The following is a 16,346-nucleotide window of genomic DNA, read 5'->3' as shown; positions in this document are numbered from 1 at the left end:
CCTCATGGGAGATGAAGAAATTTTGCGCTGCAGAATCTCAAGAGAAATCCCACATTACCGCTTGAAAGGCAAAAGGATATTTGACTCCCTTTAGGTGACTCAGAATGGTCCATAACATCCATCCTCATTGGAAAGGAGAACACATTTTATGGACTCAAATCGAAAAGAGGCAATATTCCCGTTTAATGGCTCGAGAGTAATCCGGAAGTTCCCATTCCAACACAAAAGGGAATTGACTTCCCTGAAGCAACCCGATCGAATACCTGAGATCCCCATCGCAACTCGAAAAGTACCCCATGCTTCCTGCCGCAACTCGAGAAACAACACAAAATTATCCCCTCAATGCGAGATGAGGTAAATTTGCGCTGCAGAATCTCAAGAGAAATCCCACATTACCTCTTGAAAGGCAAAAGGGTATTGACACACTTTATGCCACTCAGAAAGTTCCCTAACATCCGTCCCCATTGGAGAGTAGAGCACACTTAATGGACTCAACGTGAGAAGAGGCCCTATTCCCAATAAAGGGCTCGAGAATAATCCGGAAGTTCCCCTTCCAGCACAAAAGGGGAAATGACTTCCCTGAAGAAACTCAAGTGAGTTCCTGAGGTCCCCGTCGTAACTAGCATATAACCCCCAGCTTCCCACCGCAATTTGAGAAACACCAGAAAATTATATACTCAATGTGAGATGAAGAAATTTTGTGCTGCATAATCTCAAAAGAAATCCCACATTTCTGCTCGAAAGGCAAAAGGGTACTTGACTCTCTTTAGGCGACTAAGAATCGTCCCTAATTTCCGTCCTAAGGGAGAGGAGAACACACTTTATGGACTCAAATCGAGAAGAGGCAACATTTCCATTTAATGCCTGGAGAGTCATCTGGAAGTTCCCCTTCCACACAAAAGGGGACTTGACTTCCGTGAAGCAAACGGAGGGAGTTCCTGAAGTCCCCGTCACAACACAGGAAGTACCCCCTGCTTCCCAACGCAACTCCAGAAACACCACAAAATTATCACGTAAATGAGAATGCGAGATGAGGTAAATTTGCGCTGTAGAATCTCAAGAGAAATCCGACATTTCCACTCGAAAGGCAAAAGGGTACTTGACTCTCTTTAGGCGACTAAGAATGGTCCGTAACATCCGTCCTAGGGGAGAGAACACACTTTATGGACTCAAAAGGAGAAGAGGCAATATTCCCATTAAAGGGCTCGAGAGTAATCCGGAAGTTCCCCTTCCAGCACAAAAGGGGAACTGACTTCCCTGAAGTAACTCCAGTCAGTTCCTGAGGTCCCTGTAGCAACTCGAGAAGTACCTCCGGCTTCCCAGCGCAATTTGAGAAACACCACAAAATTATCCCCTCAAAGCGAGATGAGGAAAATTTGGGCTGCAGAATCTCAAGAGAAATCCCATATTCCCGATTGAAAGGCAAAAGGTTATGACTCCCTTTAGGCGACTCAGAATGGTTCCTAACATCCTTCCTCAGTGGAGAGGAGAACACACTTTATGGACTCAAATCGAGAAGAGGCAATATGCCCATTTAACAGCTCGAGAGTAATCCAGAAGTTCCCCTTCCAACACAAAAGGGGACTTGACTTCCCTCAAGCAACCCAAGCGAGTTCCTGAGGTCCCCATCGCAACTCGAGAAGTACCCCCTTCCCGACGAACCTCGAGAAACACCACCAAATGATCTCCTCAATGCGAGATAAGGTAATTTTGCTGTGCAGAATCTCAAGAGAAATCCCACATTCCGCTTGAAAGGCAAAAGGGTATTTGACACACTTTATGCCACTCAGAAAGATCCCAAACATCCGTCCCCATTGGAGAGGAGAACACACTTTATGGAGGCCCTATTCCCATTAAAGGGCCCGAGAGTAATCCGGAATTTCCGCTTCCAGCACAAAGGGGACCTGACTTCCCTGAAGTAACTCGAGTGACTTCCTGAGGTCCGCGTCGCAACTTGAGGTGTTCCCCCCGCTTCCCGCTGTAATTCGAGAGACTCCACAAAATTATCCCTTCAATGGGAGATGAGGAAATTTTGCGCTGAAGAGAAATTTTTCTCTCAAGAGAAAAGCCACATTCCCGCTTGAAAGGCAAAAGGATAATTGACTCCCTTTAGGCGACTCAGAATGGTCCATAACATCTGTCCTCATTGGAGAGGAGAACACATTTTATGGACTCAAATGGAAAAGAGGCAGTATTCCCATTTAACGGCTGGAGAGTAATCCGGAAGTTCCCATTCCAACACAAAAGGGGACTTGACTTCCCTGAAGCAACCCGACCGAATACCTGAGGTCCCCGTCGCAACTCGAAAAGTACCCCTTGCTTCCCGCCGCAAATCGATAAACACCACAAAATTATCCCCTCAATGCGAGATGAGGTAAATTTGCGCTGCAGAATCTCAAGAGAAATCCCACATTCCCGCTTGAAAGGCAAAAGGGTTTTGACACACTTTATGCCACTCAGAAAGTTCTCTAACATCCGTCCCCATTGGAGAATAGAGCACAATTTATGGACTCAACTTGAGAAGAGGCCCTATTCCCATTAAAGTGTTCGAGAGTAATCCGGAAGTTCCCCTTCCAGCACAAATGGGGACCTGACTTCCCTGAAGCAACGCGAGCGAGTTCTGAGGTCCCCGTCGCTACTCGAGAATTACCCCCAGCTTCCCACTGCAACTCGAGAAACACCACAAAATTATACCCTTATTGAGATGTGGAAAGTTTGCGCTGCGGAATCTCATGAGAAATACCACATTCGCTCTTGAAGGACAAAAGGGTACTTGACTCCCTATAGGCGACTCAGAATGGTCCATAAAATCCCTCCTCATTGGAGAGGAGAACACATTTTATGGACTCAAATCGAAAAGAGGCCATAATCGCATTTAACGGCTGGAGAGTAATCTGGAAGTTCCCATTCCAACACAAAAGGGGACTTTACTTCCCTGAAGAAACCCGACCGAATACCTGAGGTCCCCGTCGCAACTCAAAATGTACCCCCTGCTTCCCGCCGCAACTCGAGAAACACCACAAAATTATCCCCTCAATGCGAGATGAGGTAAATTTGCACTGCAGAATCTCAAGAGAAATCCCACATTCCCGCTTGAAAGGCAAAAGGGTATTGACACACTTTATGCCACTCAGAAAGTTCTCTAACATCCGTCCCCATTGGAGAGTAGAGCACATTTTATGGACTCAACTTGAGAAAAGGCCCTATTCCCATTAAAGTGTTTGAGAGTATTCCGGAAGTTCCCCTTCCAGCACAAAAGGGGAACTGACTTCCCTGAAGTAACTCCAGTCAGTTCCTGAGGTCCCCGTCGCAACTAGCAAAGAAACCCCAGCTTCCCGCCGCAATTTGAGAAACACCAGAAAATTATATACTCAATGTGAGATGAAGAAACTTTGTGCTGCAGAATCTCAAGAGAAATCCCACATTTCCGCTCGAAAAGCAAAAGGGTACTTGACTCTCTTTAGGCGACTCAGAATGGTCCTTAACATCCGTCCAAAGGGAGAGGAGAACACACTTTATGGACTCAAAATGAGAAGTGGCAATATTCCCATTAAAGGGCTCGAGAGTAATCCGGAAGTTCCCCTTCCAGCACAAAAGGAGACCTGACTTCCCTGAAGTAACTCGAGTGAGTTCCTGAGGTCCCTGTAGCAACTCGAGAAGTACCTCCGGCTTCCCGCCACAATTCGAGAAACAACACAAAATTATTCCCTCAAAGCGAGATGAGGAAAATTTGGGCTGCAGAATCTCAAGAGAAATCCCCCATTCCCGATTGAAAGGCAAAAGATTATGACTCCCTTTAGGCGACTCAGAATGGTTCCTAACATCCTTCCTCAGTGGAGAGGAGAACACACTTTATGGACTCAAATCGAGAAGAGGCAATATTCCCATTTAACAGCTCGAGAGTAATCCAGAAGTTCCCCTTCCAACACAAAAGGGGACTTGACTTCCCTCAAGCAACCCAAGCGAGTTCCTGAGGTCCCCATCGCAACTCGAGAAGTACCCCCGGCTTCCCGACGCACCTCGAGAAACAACACCAAATGATCCCCTCAATGCGAGATAAGGTAATTTTGCTGTGCAGAATCTCAAGAGAAATCCCACATTCCGCTTGAACGGCAAAAGGGTATTTGACACACTTTATGCCACTCAGAAAGATCCCAAACATCAGTCCCCATTGGAGAGGAGAACACACTTTATGGTCTCAAATCCAGAAGAGGCCCTATTTCCATTAAAGGGCCTGAGAGTAATCCGGAATTTCCGCTTCCAGCACAAAGGGGACCTGACTTCCCTGAAGTAACTCGAGTGACTTCCTGAGGTCCGCGTCGCAACTTGAGGTGTTCCCCCCGGTTCCCGCTGTAATTCGAGAGACTCCACAAAATTATCCCGTCAATGGGAGATGAGGAAATTTTGCGCTGAAGAGAAATTTTTCTCTCAAGAGAAAAGCCACATTCCCGCTTAAAAGGCAAAACGGTACTAGACCCACATTAAGCGAATCAGAATATTCCCTAACATCCGTCCTCAGGTTAGAGAAGAACACAATTTATGCAATCAAATCGATAAGAGGCAATATTCCCAATTAACGGCTCGAGAGTCATCCGGAAGTTCCCCTTCCAGCACAAAAGGGGATTTGACTTCCCTGAAGCATCCCAATCGAGTACCTGAGTTCCCAGTCGCAACTCGAGAAGTACCCCCTGCTACTGGCCGCAACTGGAGAAACACCGCAAAATTATCCCCTCAATGCGAGATGAAGTAATTTTATGCTGGAGAATCTCAAGAGAAATCCCACATTCCCGTTTGAAAGGCAAAAGGGTACTTGCCACATTTTATGCCACTTAAAAAGTTCTCTAACATCCGTCCCCATTGGAGACTAGAACACAATTTATGGACTCAACTTGAAAAAAGGCACTATTTCCATTAAAGGGCTCGAGAGTCATCTGGAAATTCCCCTTCCAGCACAAAAGGGGATTTGACTTCCCTGAAGCAACCCAATCGAGTACCTGAGTTCCCAGTCGCAACTCGAGAAGTACTCCCTGTTTCTGGCCGCAACTCGAGAAACACTGCAAAATTATTCCCTCAATGCGAGATGAGGTAATTTTGTACTGCAGAAACTCAAGAGCAACCCACATTCCCGCTTAAAGGCAAAAGTGTACTTCACACATTTTATGCCACTCAGAAAGTTCCCTAAAATCAGTCCCCATCGGAGAGGTGAACACACTTTATGGACTCAACTCCAGAAGAGGCCCTATTCCCATTAAAGGGCTCGAGAGTAATCCGGAAATTCCCCTTCCAGCACAAAAGGGGACCTGACATCCCTGAGGTAACTCGAGTTAGTTCCTGAGGTCGCCGTCACAACTCAAGAAGTACCCCCATCTTCCCGCCGCAATTCGAGAAATACCACAAAATTATCCCCTCATTGCAAGATGAGGAAATTTTGCGCTGCAGAATCTTAAGAGAAATCCAAAATCCCACTTGAAAGGCATAACGGTACTAGACCCACATTAAGCCAAACAAAATATTCCCTAACATCCGTCCTCAGTTTAGAGGAGAACACAATTTATGCAATCAAATCAGAAGAGGCAATATTCCCAATTAACGGCTCGAGAGTCATCCGGAAGTTCCCCCTCCATCACAAAAGGGGATTTGACTTCCCTGAAGCAACCCAATCGATTACCTGAGTTCCCCATCGCAACTCGAGAAGTACCCCCTGCTTCTGGCCGCAACTCGAGAAACACCGAAAAATTATCCCCTCAATGCGAGATGAGGTAATTTTGTGCTGCAGAATCTCAAGAGAAATCCCACATTACCATTTGAAAGGCAAAAGGATACTTGACACCCTTAATGTGACTCAGAAAGTTCCCTCACACAGCTTTTCCCATTGGACAGGAGTACACATTTTATGGACTCAATTCGAGATGAGCCCCTATTCCCATTTAATCTCTCGAGAGTAAACCGGAAGTTCCCTTTCCAACACAAAAGGGGACCTGATTTCCCTGAAGTAACTCGAGTGAGTTCCTGAGGTCCCTGACTCAACTCGAGGAGTTCCCCCCGCTTCCCGCTGCAATTCGAGACACTCCACAAAATTATCCCCTTAATGCGAGATGGGGAAATTTTGCCCTGCAGAATCTCAAGAGAAATCCCACAGTCCCGCTTGAAAGGCAAAAAGGTACTTGACTCCCTTTAAGCGATTCAGAATTGTCCCTAACTTCCATCCTCATTGGAGAGGAGAACACACTTTATGGACTCAAATCGAGAAGAGGCAATATTTGCATTTAACGGCTCGAGAGTATTCCAGAAGTTCCCCTTCCAACACAAAAGGGGATTGACTTCCCTGAAGCAACCTGACTGAATACCTGAGGTCCCCGTCACAACTCGAAAAGTACGCCATGCTTCCTGCCGCAACTCGAGAAACACCACAAAATTATCCCCTCAATGCGAGATGAGGTAAATTTGCGCTGCAGAATCTCAAGAGAAATCCCACATTCCCAATAGAAAGGCAAAAGTGTATTGACACACTTTATGCCACTCAGAAAGTTCCCTAACATCTGTCCCCAATGGAGAGTAGAGCACACTTTATGGACTCAAATTGAGAAGATGCCCTATTCCCAATAAAGGGCTCGAGAGTAATCTGGAAGTTCTCCTTCCAGCACAAAATGGGAACTGACTTTCCTGAAGTAACTCCAGTGTGTTCCTGAGGGCCAAGTCGCAACTAGCGTAGAACGCCCAGCTTTCCACCGCAATTTGAGAAACACCACAAAATTATACACTCAATGTGAGATGAAGAAATTTTGTGCTGCAGAATCTCAAGAGAAATCACAAATTTCCGTTCGAAAGGCAAAAGGGTACTTGACTCTCTTTAGGCGACTCAGAATGGTCCCTAACATCCGTCCTAGGGGAGAGGAAAACACACTTTATGGACTCAAAAGGAGAAGAGGCAATATTCCCATTTAATGGCTCGAGAGTAATCCGGAAGCTCCCTTTCCAACACAAAAGGGGACTTGACTATACCTGAAGCAACACGAGCGAGTTCCTTAGGTCCCCGTCGCGACTCGAGAGTACCCCCTGCTTCCTGCTGCAACTTGAGAAACACCATTAAATTATCCCCTCAATGCGAGATTAGGTAATATTGCCCAGCAGAATCCCAAGAGAAATCTCACCTTTCCACTTGAAAGACAAAAGGGTACTTGACACACTTTATGCCACTCAGAAAGTTCCCTAACATTCATCCCCATTGGAGAGGAGAAAACAGTTTTTGGACTCAAATTGAGAAGAAGCCCTATTCCCATTAAAGGGCTCAAGAGTAATCGGGAAATTCCCCTTCCAGCACAAAAGCGGACCTGACTTCCCTGAAGTAACTCGAGTGAGTTCCTGAGCTCCCCGTCGCAACTCGAGATTTACCACCTGCTTCCCGCCGCAACTCCAGAAAACACCACAAAATTATCACCTCAATGCGAGATGAGGAAATTTTGCGCTGCAGAATCTCAAGAGAAATACCACATTCCCTCTTGAAAGGCAAAAGGTTTCTTGACACCTTTTATGCGACTCAGAAAGTTCCCTCACACAGCCGTTCACATTGGACAGGAGAACACACTTTATGGACACAATTCGAGATGAGCCCCTATTCCCATTTAAGGGCTCGACAGTAAACCGGAAGTTCCCATTCCAACACAAAAAGGGACCTGACTTCCCTGAAGCAACCAGAGCGAGTTCCCTAGATCCCAGTCGCAACTCGAGAAGTACACCCAGCTTCCCGCCGCACCTCGAGAAACAGCACAAAATTTTCCCTCAATGTGAGATGAGGAAATTTTGCGCTGCAGAATCTCAAGAGCAATACCACATTCCCTCTTGAAAGGCAAAAGGGTACTTGACTCCCTTGAGGCGACTCAGAATACTCCATAAAATCCGTCCTCAGTGGAGAAGAGAACACACTTTATGGACTCAAATCGAGAAGATTCAATATTCCATTTAAAGGCTCCAGAGTAATGCGAATGTTGCCTTCCAACACAAAACGGGACTTTACTTCCCTGAAGCAACCCGAGCGAGTTCCTGAGCTCCCCATCGCAAATCAAGAAGTACCCTCCGTTTCTCGCCACAACTCGAGAAACACCACAAAATTTTCCCCTCAACTAAGATGAGGTAATATTGCGGTGCAGAATCTCAAGAGAAATACCACATTCCCGCTTCAAAGGTAACAGGGTACTTAACACACTTTATGCCACTCAGAAAGTTCCCTAACATCCGTCCCCTTTGGAGAGGAGAACACATTTTATGGACTTACCTCCAGAAGTGGCCCTATTCCTATTAAAGGGGCTCGAGAGTAATCCGGAAGATCCCCTTCCAGAACAGAGGGGGACCTGATTTCCCTGAAGTAACTCGAGGGAGTTCCTGAGATCCCCGGCGCAACTCTAGAAGTACCTCAGGCTTCCCGCTGCAAATCGAGAAACACCACAAAATTAACCCCTCAATGCGACATGAGGAAATTTTGTGCTGCAGAATCTCAAGAGAAATCCCACATTCCCGCTTGAAAAGCAAAAGGGTACTTGACTCCCTTTAGGCGACTCAGAATGGTCCCTAACATCCGTCCTCAGTGGAGAGGAGAACACACTTTACGAACTCAAATCGAGAAGAGGCAATATTCCATTTAACGGCTCAACAGTAATCCGGAAGTTCCCCTTCCAACACAAAAGGGTACTTGACTTCCCTCAAGCAACAAGAGCGAGATCCTGAGGTCCCCGTCGCAACTCGAGATGTATACCCTGTTTCCTGTCCCAACTCAGGAAACACCACAAAATTATCCCCTCAATGCCAGATGATGTAGTTTTGCGCTGCAGAATCTCAAGAGAAATCCCACATTCCCGCTTGCAAGGCAAAAGGCTACTTGACACACTTTATGCCACTCAGAAAGTTCCCTAACATCCGTCACCATTGGAGAGGAGAATACACTTTATGGACTTAACACGAGAATAGGCCCTATTCCCATTTAAGGGCTCGAGAGTAATACGGAAGTTCCCCTTCCAACACAAACGGGGACCTGACTTCCCTGAAGCTACACGAGCATGTTCCTGAGGTCCCCGTCGCAACTCGAGAAGTACCCCCAGCTTCCCACCGCAACTTGAGAAACACCACAAAATTATCCCCTCAAAGCGAGATGAGGAAATTTTGTGCTGCAGAATCTCAAGAGAAATCCCACATTCCGGCTTGAAAGGCAAAAGGGTACTTGACACCATTTATGCGACTCGGAAAGTTCCTCACACAGCCGTCCCCACTGGGGAGGAGAACACAATTTATGGACTCAACGTGAGTTGTGGCCCTATTCACATTTAAGGGCTACAGAGTAATCCAGAAGTTCCCCTACCAGCACAAAAGGGGACCTGACTTCTCTGAAGCAACCCAAACGAGATGCTGAGGTCCCCGTCGCAACTCTAGAAGTAACACCAGCTTCCCGCCGCAACTCGAGAAACACCACAAAATTATTCCCCCAATGCGAGATGAGGAAATGTTTCCCTGCCGAATCCCAAGAGAAATCCCACATCACCGCTTGAAAGGCAAAAGTGTACTGAACACCCTTTATGCGACTCAGAAAGTTCACTCTCACAGCCGTCCCCATTGAAGAGGAGAACACACTTTATGAACTCAACTCCAGAAGAGGCCAATTCCCATTTAAAGGATCGAGAGTAATCGCGAAGTTCCACTTCCAACAAAAAAGGGGACCTGACATCCTTGTAGCAACCCGAGCGAGTTCCTGAGGTCCCCGTCGCAATTCAAGAAGAACCCCCAGCATCCCGCCGCATCTCGAGAAACTCCACAAAATTATCCCCCTCAAGGCGAGATGAGGAAATTTTGCACTGCACAATCAAGAGAAATTCCACAATCCCGCCTGAAAGCAAAAGGGTACTTGACACACTTTTTTCAGTTCAGTTCAGTCGCTCAGTCGTGTCCGACTCTCCACGACCCCATGAATCACTGTTCGCCAAGCCTCCCTGTCCATCACCAACTCCCGGAGTTCACTCAAACTCATGTTCACAGAGTCGGAGATTCTATCCAGCCATCTCATTCTCTGTCGTCCCCTTCTCGTCCGCCTATCCTTTCCTAGCATCAGAATCTTTTCCAGTGAGTCAACTCGTCCCCTGAGGTTGCCAAAGTATTGCAGTTTCAGCTTTAGCATCAGTGCTTCCAATGAACACCCAGGATTGATCTCCCTTAGAATCGACTGGTTGGATCTTCTTGCAGTACAAGGGACTCTCAAGAGTCTAATCCAATACCACAGTTAAAAAGCATCAATTCTTCGGTGATCAGCTTTCTTCACAGTCCAACTCTCACATCCATATATAACCAGGGGAAAAACCACAGCCTTGACTAGACGGACCTTGTTGGAAAAGTAATGTCTCTGCTTTTTAATATACTATCAAGGTTGGTCATAATTTTCCTTCCTAGGAATAAGCGCCTTTTAATTTCATGGCTGCAATCAGCATCTGCAATGATTTTGGAGCCCCAAAAAATAAAGTCTCACACTGGTTCCACTGTTTTTCCATCTATTTCCAGTGAAGTGATGGGACCAGATTCCATGATCTTTGTTTTCTGAATGTTGAGCTTCAAGCCAACCTTTTCACTCTCCTCTTTCACTTTCATCAAGAGGCTTTTGAGTTCCTCTTCACTTTCTGCCATAAGGGTGGTGTCATCTGCATATCTGAGGTTATTGATATTTCTCCCAGCAATCTTGATTCCAGCTTGTGCTTCTTCCAGCCCAGCATTTCTCATGATGTACTCTTCATATAAGTTAAATAAGCAAGGTGACAGTATACAGCCTTGACGTACTCCTTTTCCTACTTGGAACCAGTCTGTTGTTCCATATACAGTTCTGAGTGTTGCTTCCTGACCTGCATACAGGTTTCTCAAGAGGCAGCTCAGGTTGTCTGGGATTCCCATCTCTTTCAGAATCTTCCATAGTTTATTGTGATCAACGCAGTCAAAGGCTTTGGCATAGTCAATGAAGCAGAAATAGATGCTTTTCTGGAACTCTCTTGCTTTCTCCATGATCCAGCGGATGTTGGCAATCTGATCTCTGGTGCCTCTGCCTTTTCTAAAACCTGCTTGAACATCTGGGAGTTCACGGATCACATATTGCTGAAGCCTGGCTTGGAGAATTTTGAGCATGACTTCACCAGCGTGTGAGATGAGTGCAATTGTGCGGTAGTTTGAGCATTTTTTGGCATTGCCTTTTTTTGGGATTGGAATGAAGACTGACCTTTTCCAGTCCTGTGGCCACTGCTGAGTTTTCCAAATGTTCTGGCATATTGAGTGCAGCACTTTCACAGCATCCTCTTTCAAGATTTGAAAGAGCTCAACTGGAATTCCATCACTTCCACTAGCTTTGTTCGTAGTGATTTTTTCTAAATCCCACTTGACTTCACATTCCAAGATGTCTGGCTCTAGGTCAGTGATCACATTTTCGTGACTATCCTGGTCGTGAAGATCTTTTTTGGACAGTTCTTCTGTGTATGCTTGCCACCTCTTCTTAATATCTTCTGCTTCTGTTAGGTCCATACCATTTCTATCCTTTATCGAGCCCATCTTTGCAAGAAATGTTCCCTTGGAATCTCTAATGTTCTTGAAGAGGTCTCTTGTTTTTCCTATTCTTTTGTTTTCCTCTATTTCTTTGCATTGATCACTGAGGAAGGCTTTCTTATCTCTCCTAGCTATTCTTTGGAACTCTGCATTCTAATGCTTATATCTTTCCCTTTCTCCTTTGCTTTTGGCTTCTCTTCTTTTCACAGCTATTTGTAAGGCCACCTCAGACAGCCATTTTGCTTTCTTTGCATTTCTTTTCAATGGGGATGCTCTTGGTCCCTGTCTCCTGTACCATGTTACGAACTTCCGTCCAGAGTTCATCAGGCACTCTATCTATCAGATCTAGTCCCTTAAATCTATTTCTCGCTTCCACTGTATAATCATAAGGGATTTGATTTAGGTCATATCTGAATGGTCTAGGGGTTTTCCCTACTTTCTTCAATTTAAGTCTGAATTTGGCAATTAGGAGTTCATGATCTGAGCGACAGTCAGCTCCTGGTCTTGTTTTTGCTAACTGTATACAGCTTCTCTGTCTTTGGCTGCAAAAAATATAATCAATCTGATTTTGGTGTTGACCATCTGGTGATGTCCACGTGTAGAGTCTTCTCTTGTGTTGTTGGAAGAGGGTGTTTGCTATGACCAGTGCGTTCTCTTGACAAAACTGTATGAGCCTTGGCCCTGCTTCATTCCGTGCTCCAAGGCCAAATTTGCCTGTTACTCCAGGTGTTTCTTGACTTCCTACTTTTGCATTCCAATCCCCTATAATGAAAAGGACATCTTTTTTGGGTGTTAGTTCTAAAAGGTCTTGTAGGTCTTCATAGAAGCGTTCAACTTCGGCTTCTTCAGTGTTACTGGTTGGGGCCTAGGCCTGCATTACTGTAATGTTGAATTGTTTGCCTTGGAAACGAACAGAAATCATTCTGTCGTTTTTAAGATTGCATCCAAGTACTGCATTTCGGACTCTTTTGTTGACCATAATGGCTACTCCATTTCTTCTAAGGGATTCCTGCCCACATTAGTAGATATAGTGGTCATCTGAGTTAAATTCACACATTCCAGTCCATTTTAATTCACTGATTCCTAGAATGTCTATGTTCACTCTTGCCATCTCCTGTGTGACCACTTCCAATTTGCCTTGATTCATGGACTTAACATTCCAGGTTCCTATGCAATCTTGCTCTTTACAGCACCGGACCTTGCTTCTATCACCGGTCACATCCACAACTGGGTACTGGTTTTGCTTTTGCTCCATCCCTTCATTCCTTCTACAGTTTTTTCTCCACTGATCTCCAGTAGCATACTGGGCAACTACCCACCTGGGGAATTCCTCATTCAGTATCCTGTCATTTTGCCCTTTGTTACTCTTCATGGGGTTCTCAAGGCAAGTATACTGAAGTGGTTTGCCATTCCCTTCTCCAGTGGACTACATTTAGCTGTGGTCCATGTGATCAGATCAACTAGATTCCTGTGATTATGATTTCAGTGTGTCTGCCCTCTGATGCCCCCTCGCAATACCTACCATCTTATTTGAGTTTCTCTTACCTTGGGTGTGGGATATCTCTTCACAGCTGCTGCAAGAAAGCGCAGCTGCTGCACCTTACCTTGGATGATGGGTATGTCCTCAAGGCTGCCCCTCCTGACCTTGAACGTGAGTAACTCCTCTCGACCCTCCCTGGCAAAGCCACCGCCTATTGGACGTGGGGTACCTTCTCTTGGCCGCGTGACCTGACCTCAGGCATAGCGAAACTCCTCATGGCCACTCATCTTTGCATGGTCGGTTGCGCCAGGGCCAGCGTCACACCTGTCTGTGCCGGCGGGGCTGGCGTCTCTCACAACTGCGTGGGCAGGGCCGGAGATTCTCACGTCTGCCCGGGCGGGGCCAGCGACTTGGAGTCTGCCCAAGAGGAACTAGGGTCTCTCGCATATGTGAGGCAGGGAAGGCTTCTCTTGTGTCTGCGCGGGAGGGGACAGCATCTCTCGAGTCTGCGCCGCCCGGTGAGACTCAGAAAATTCCCTCACACAGTCGTCCCCATTGGAGAGGAGAACACATTTTATGGACTTAACTTGAGAATAGGCCCTATACCCATTTAACGACTCGTGAGTAATCCCGAAATTCCCCTTCCAACAAAAAAAGGGACCTGACTTCCCTGAAGTAAGCAGAGTGAATTCCTCAGGTCCTCTTCGCTACTCGAGAAGTTCCCCCAGCTTCCCGCCGCAACTCGAGAAACACAACAAAATTATCCTGTCAATGCAAGATCAGGAAATTTTGCTCTGCAAAATTCAAGAGAAATCCCACGTTCCAGCTGGAAAGGCAAAACTGTACTTGACATCCTTTATGCGATTCAGAAAGTTCCCTAACACAGTTGTCCACATTGGAGAGGAGAACACAATTTATGAACTCAACTTGGGAAGAGGCACTATTCCCATTAAACGGGTCGAGAATAATCCCCAAATTCCCCTTCCAGCACTAAAGGGTACCTAACTTCCCTGAAGCAATCCGAGCGAGTTCCTGAGGTCCACGTCTCAACTCAAAAAGTACCCCCAGCTTCCCGCCGCAACTCGAGAAACAACACAAAATTATCCCCTCAATGCGAGATGAGGAAAGTTTGCGCTGCAGAATCTCAAGAGAAATACCACATTCCCTCTTGAAAGGCAAAGGGTACCTGACACCCTTTATGCAACTCAAAAATTTCACTAACATCAGTCCCAATTGGAGAGGAGAAGACACTTTATGGACTCAATTCGAGATGAGCCCCTATTCCCATTTAATGGCTCAAGAGTAAACCGGAAGTTCACCTTCCAACACAAAAGGGGACCTGACTTCCCTGAAGCAACCCGAGCGAGTTCCTGAGGTCCCCGTCACAACTCGAGGAGTACACCAAGCTTCCCACCCCAACTTGAGAAACACCACAAAATTATCCCCTCAATGCGAGATGAGGAAATTTTGCGCTGCAGATTCTCAAGGAAATCCCACATTCCCACTTGAAAGGCAAAAGTTAGTTGACACCCTTTATGCTACTCAGAAAGCTCCCTCACACACCCGTCCCCATTGGACAGGAGAATACACTTTATGGACTCAATTCAAGATGAGGCCCTAAGCCCATTTAACGGCTCGAGAATAAAACGGAAGTTGCACTTCCAACACATAAGGGGAACTGACTTTCCTGAAGCAACCCCAGCGAGTTCCTGAGGTCCCTGTTGCAACTTGAGAACTACCCCCAGCTTCCCGACGCAACTCGAGAAACACCACAAAATTATCCCCTCAATGCGAATGAGCAATTTTTCACTGCATAATCTCAAGAGTAATCCCACATTCCCTCTTGAAAGGCAAAAGGGAACTTGACACCCTTTATGCAACTCAGAAAGTTCCGTAACACAGCTGTCCCCATTGCAGAGGAGAACACATTTTATGGACTCAATTCGAGATGAGGCCTATTCCCAATTAAGGGCTCAAGAGTAAACCAGAAGTTCACCTTCCAACACAAAAGATGACCTTCCTTCCTTGAAGAAACTCGAGCAAGGACCTGAGGTACTGGTCGCAACTCGAGAATACACCCAGCTTCCCGCCCTAAATCAGGAAACTACAAAAAATTATCCCCTCAGTGCGAGATGAGGAAATATTACCCTGAAGAATCTCAAGAGAAATACCACATTCCCCCTTGAAAGGCAAAAGGGTACTTCACACCCTTTATGCGACTCAGAAAATTGACTAACATCAGTCCACATTGGAGAGGAGAACACACATTAAGGACTCAATTCGAGATGAGGCCCTATTCGCATTTTACGGCTCGAGAGTAAACTGGAAGGTCCCCTTCCAACACAAAAGGGGACCTGATTTCCCTGAAGCAACCGGAGCACATTTCTGAGGTCCCAGTCGCACCAGGAGAAGTACCCCCATCTTCCCGCCACAACTCGAGAAACACCAAAAAACTTTCCCCTCAATGCGAGATGAGGAATTTTGCCGTGCAGAGCCTCAGGAGAAATCCTACATTACCGCTTCAAAGTGAAAAGGGTACTTGACACACTTTAGGCGACTCAGTATGGTATCTAACATCCGTCCTCAGTGGAGAGGAGAACACCCTTTATGGACTCAACTTGAAAAGATGCCCTATTCCCATTAACGGGCTCGAGAGTAATCCGGAAGTTCCCCTTCCAACACAAAAGGGGACTTGACTTCATTGAAGCAACCCGAGAGAGTTCCTGAGGTCCCCTTCGCAACTCGAGAAGTACCCCTTGATTTCCGCCACAACTCGAGAAACACCACAAAATTATCCCCTCAATGCGAGATGAGGAATTTTTCGCTGCATAATCTCAAGAATAATCCCACATTCCCTCTTGAAAGGCAAAAGGGAACTTGACAACCTTTATGCGACTCAGAAAGTTCCCTCACACAGCTGTCCTCATTGGAGAGGAGAACACACTTTATGGACTCAATTAGAGATGAGGCCCTATTCCCTTTTCTGGGATCGAGAGTAAATCGGAAGTTCCCCTTTCAACAAAAAAGGGAACCTGACTTCACTGATTCAACCAGAGAGAGTTCCTGAGATTTCAGTAGCAACTCGAGATATACTGCGAGCTTCCTGCCGTTAATCGAGAAACACCACAAAATTATCCCCTCAATGGGAGATGAGGAAATTTTGCGCTGCAGAATCTCAAGAGAATTACCACATTCACACTGCAAAGGCAAAAGGGGCCTTTACACACTTTATGCGACTCAGAAAATTCACTCACACTACCGTACACATTGCAGAAGAGAACACATTTTATGGACTCAATTCGAATAG

The sequence above is a fragment of the Moschus berezovskii genome, chromosome 21 (assembly GCF_049115385.1).
Source record: "Moschus berezovskii isolate FMDL1 chromosome 21, NW_MosBer_1.0, whole genome shotgun sequence".
Lineage (NCBI taxonomy): Eukaryota > Metazoa > Chordata > Mammalia > Artiodactyla > Moschidae > Moschus > Moschus berezovskii.
This window is presented reverse-complemented; position numbering follows the sequence as displayed.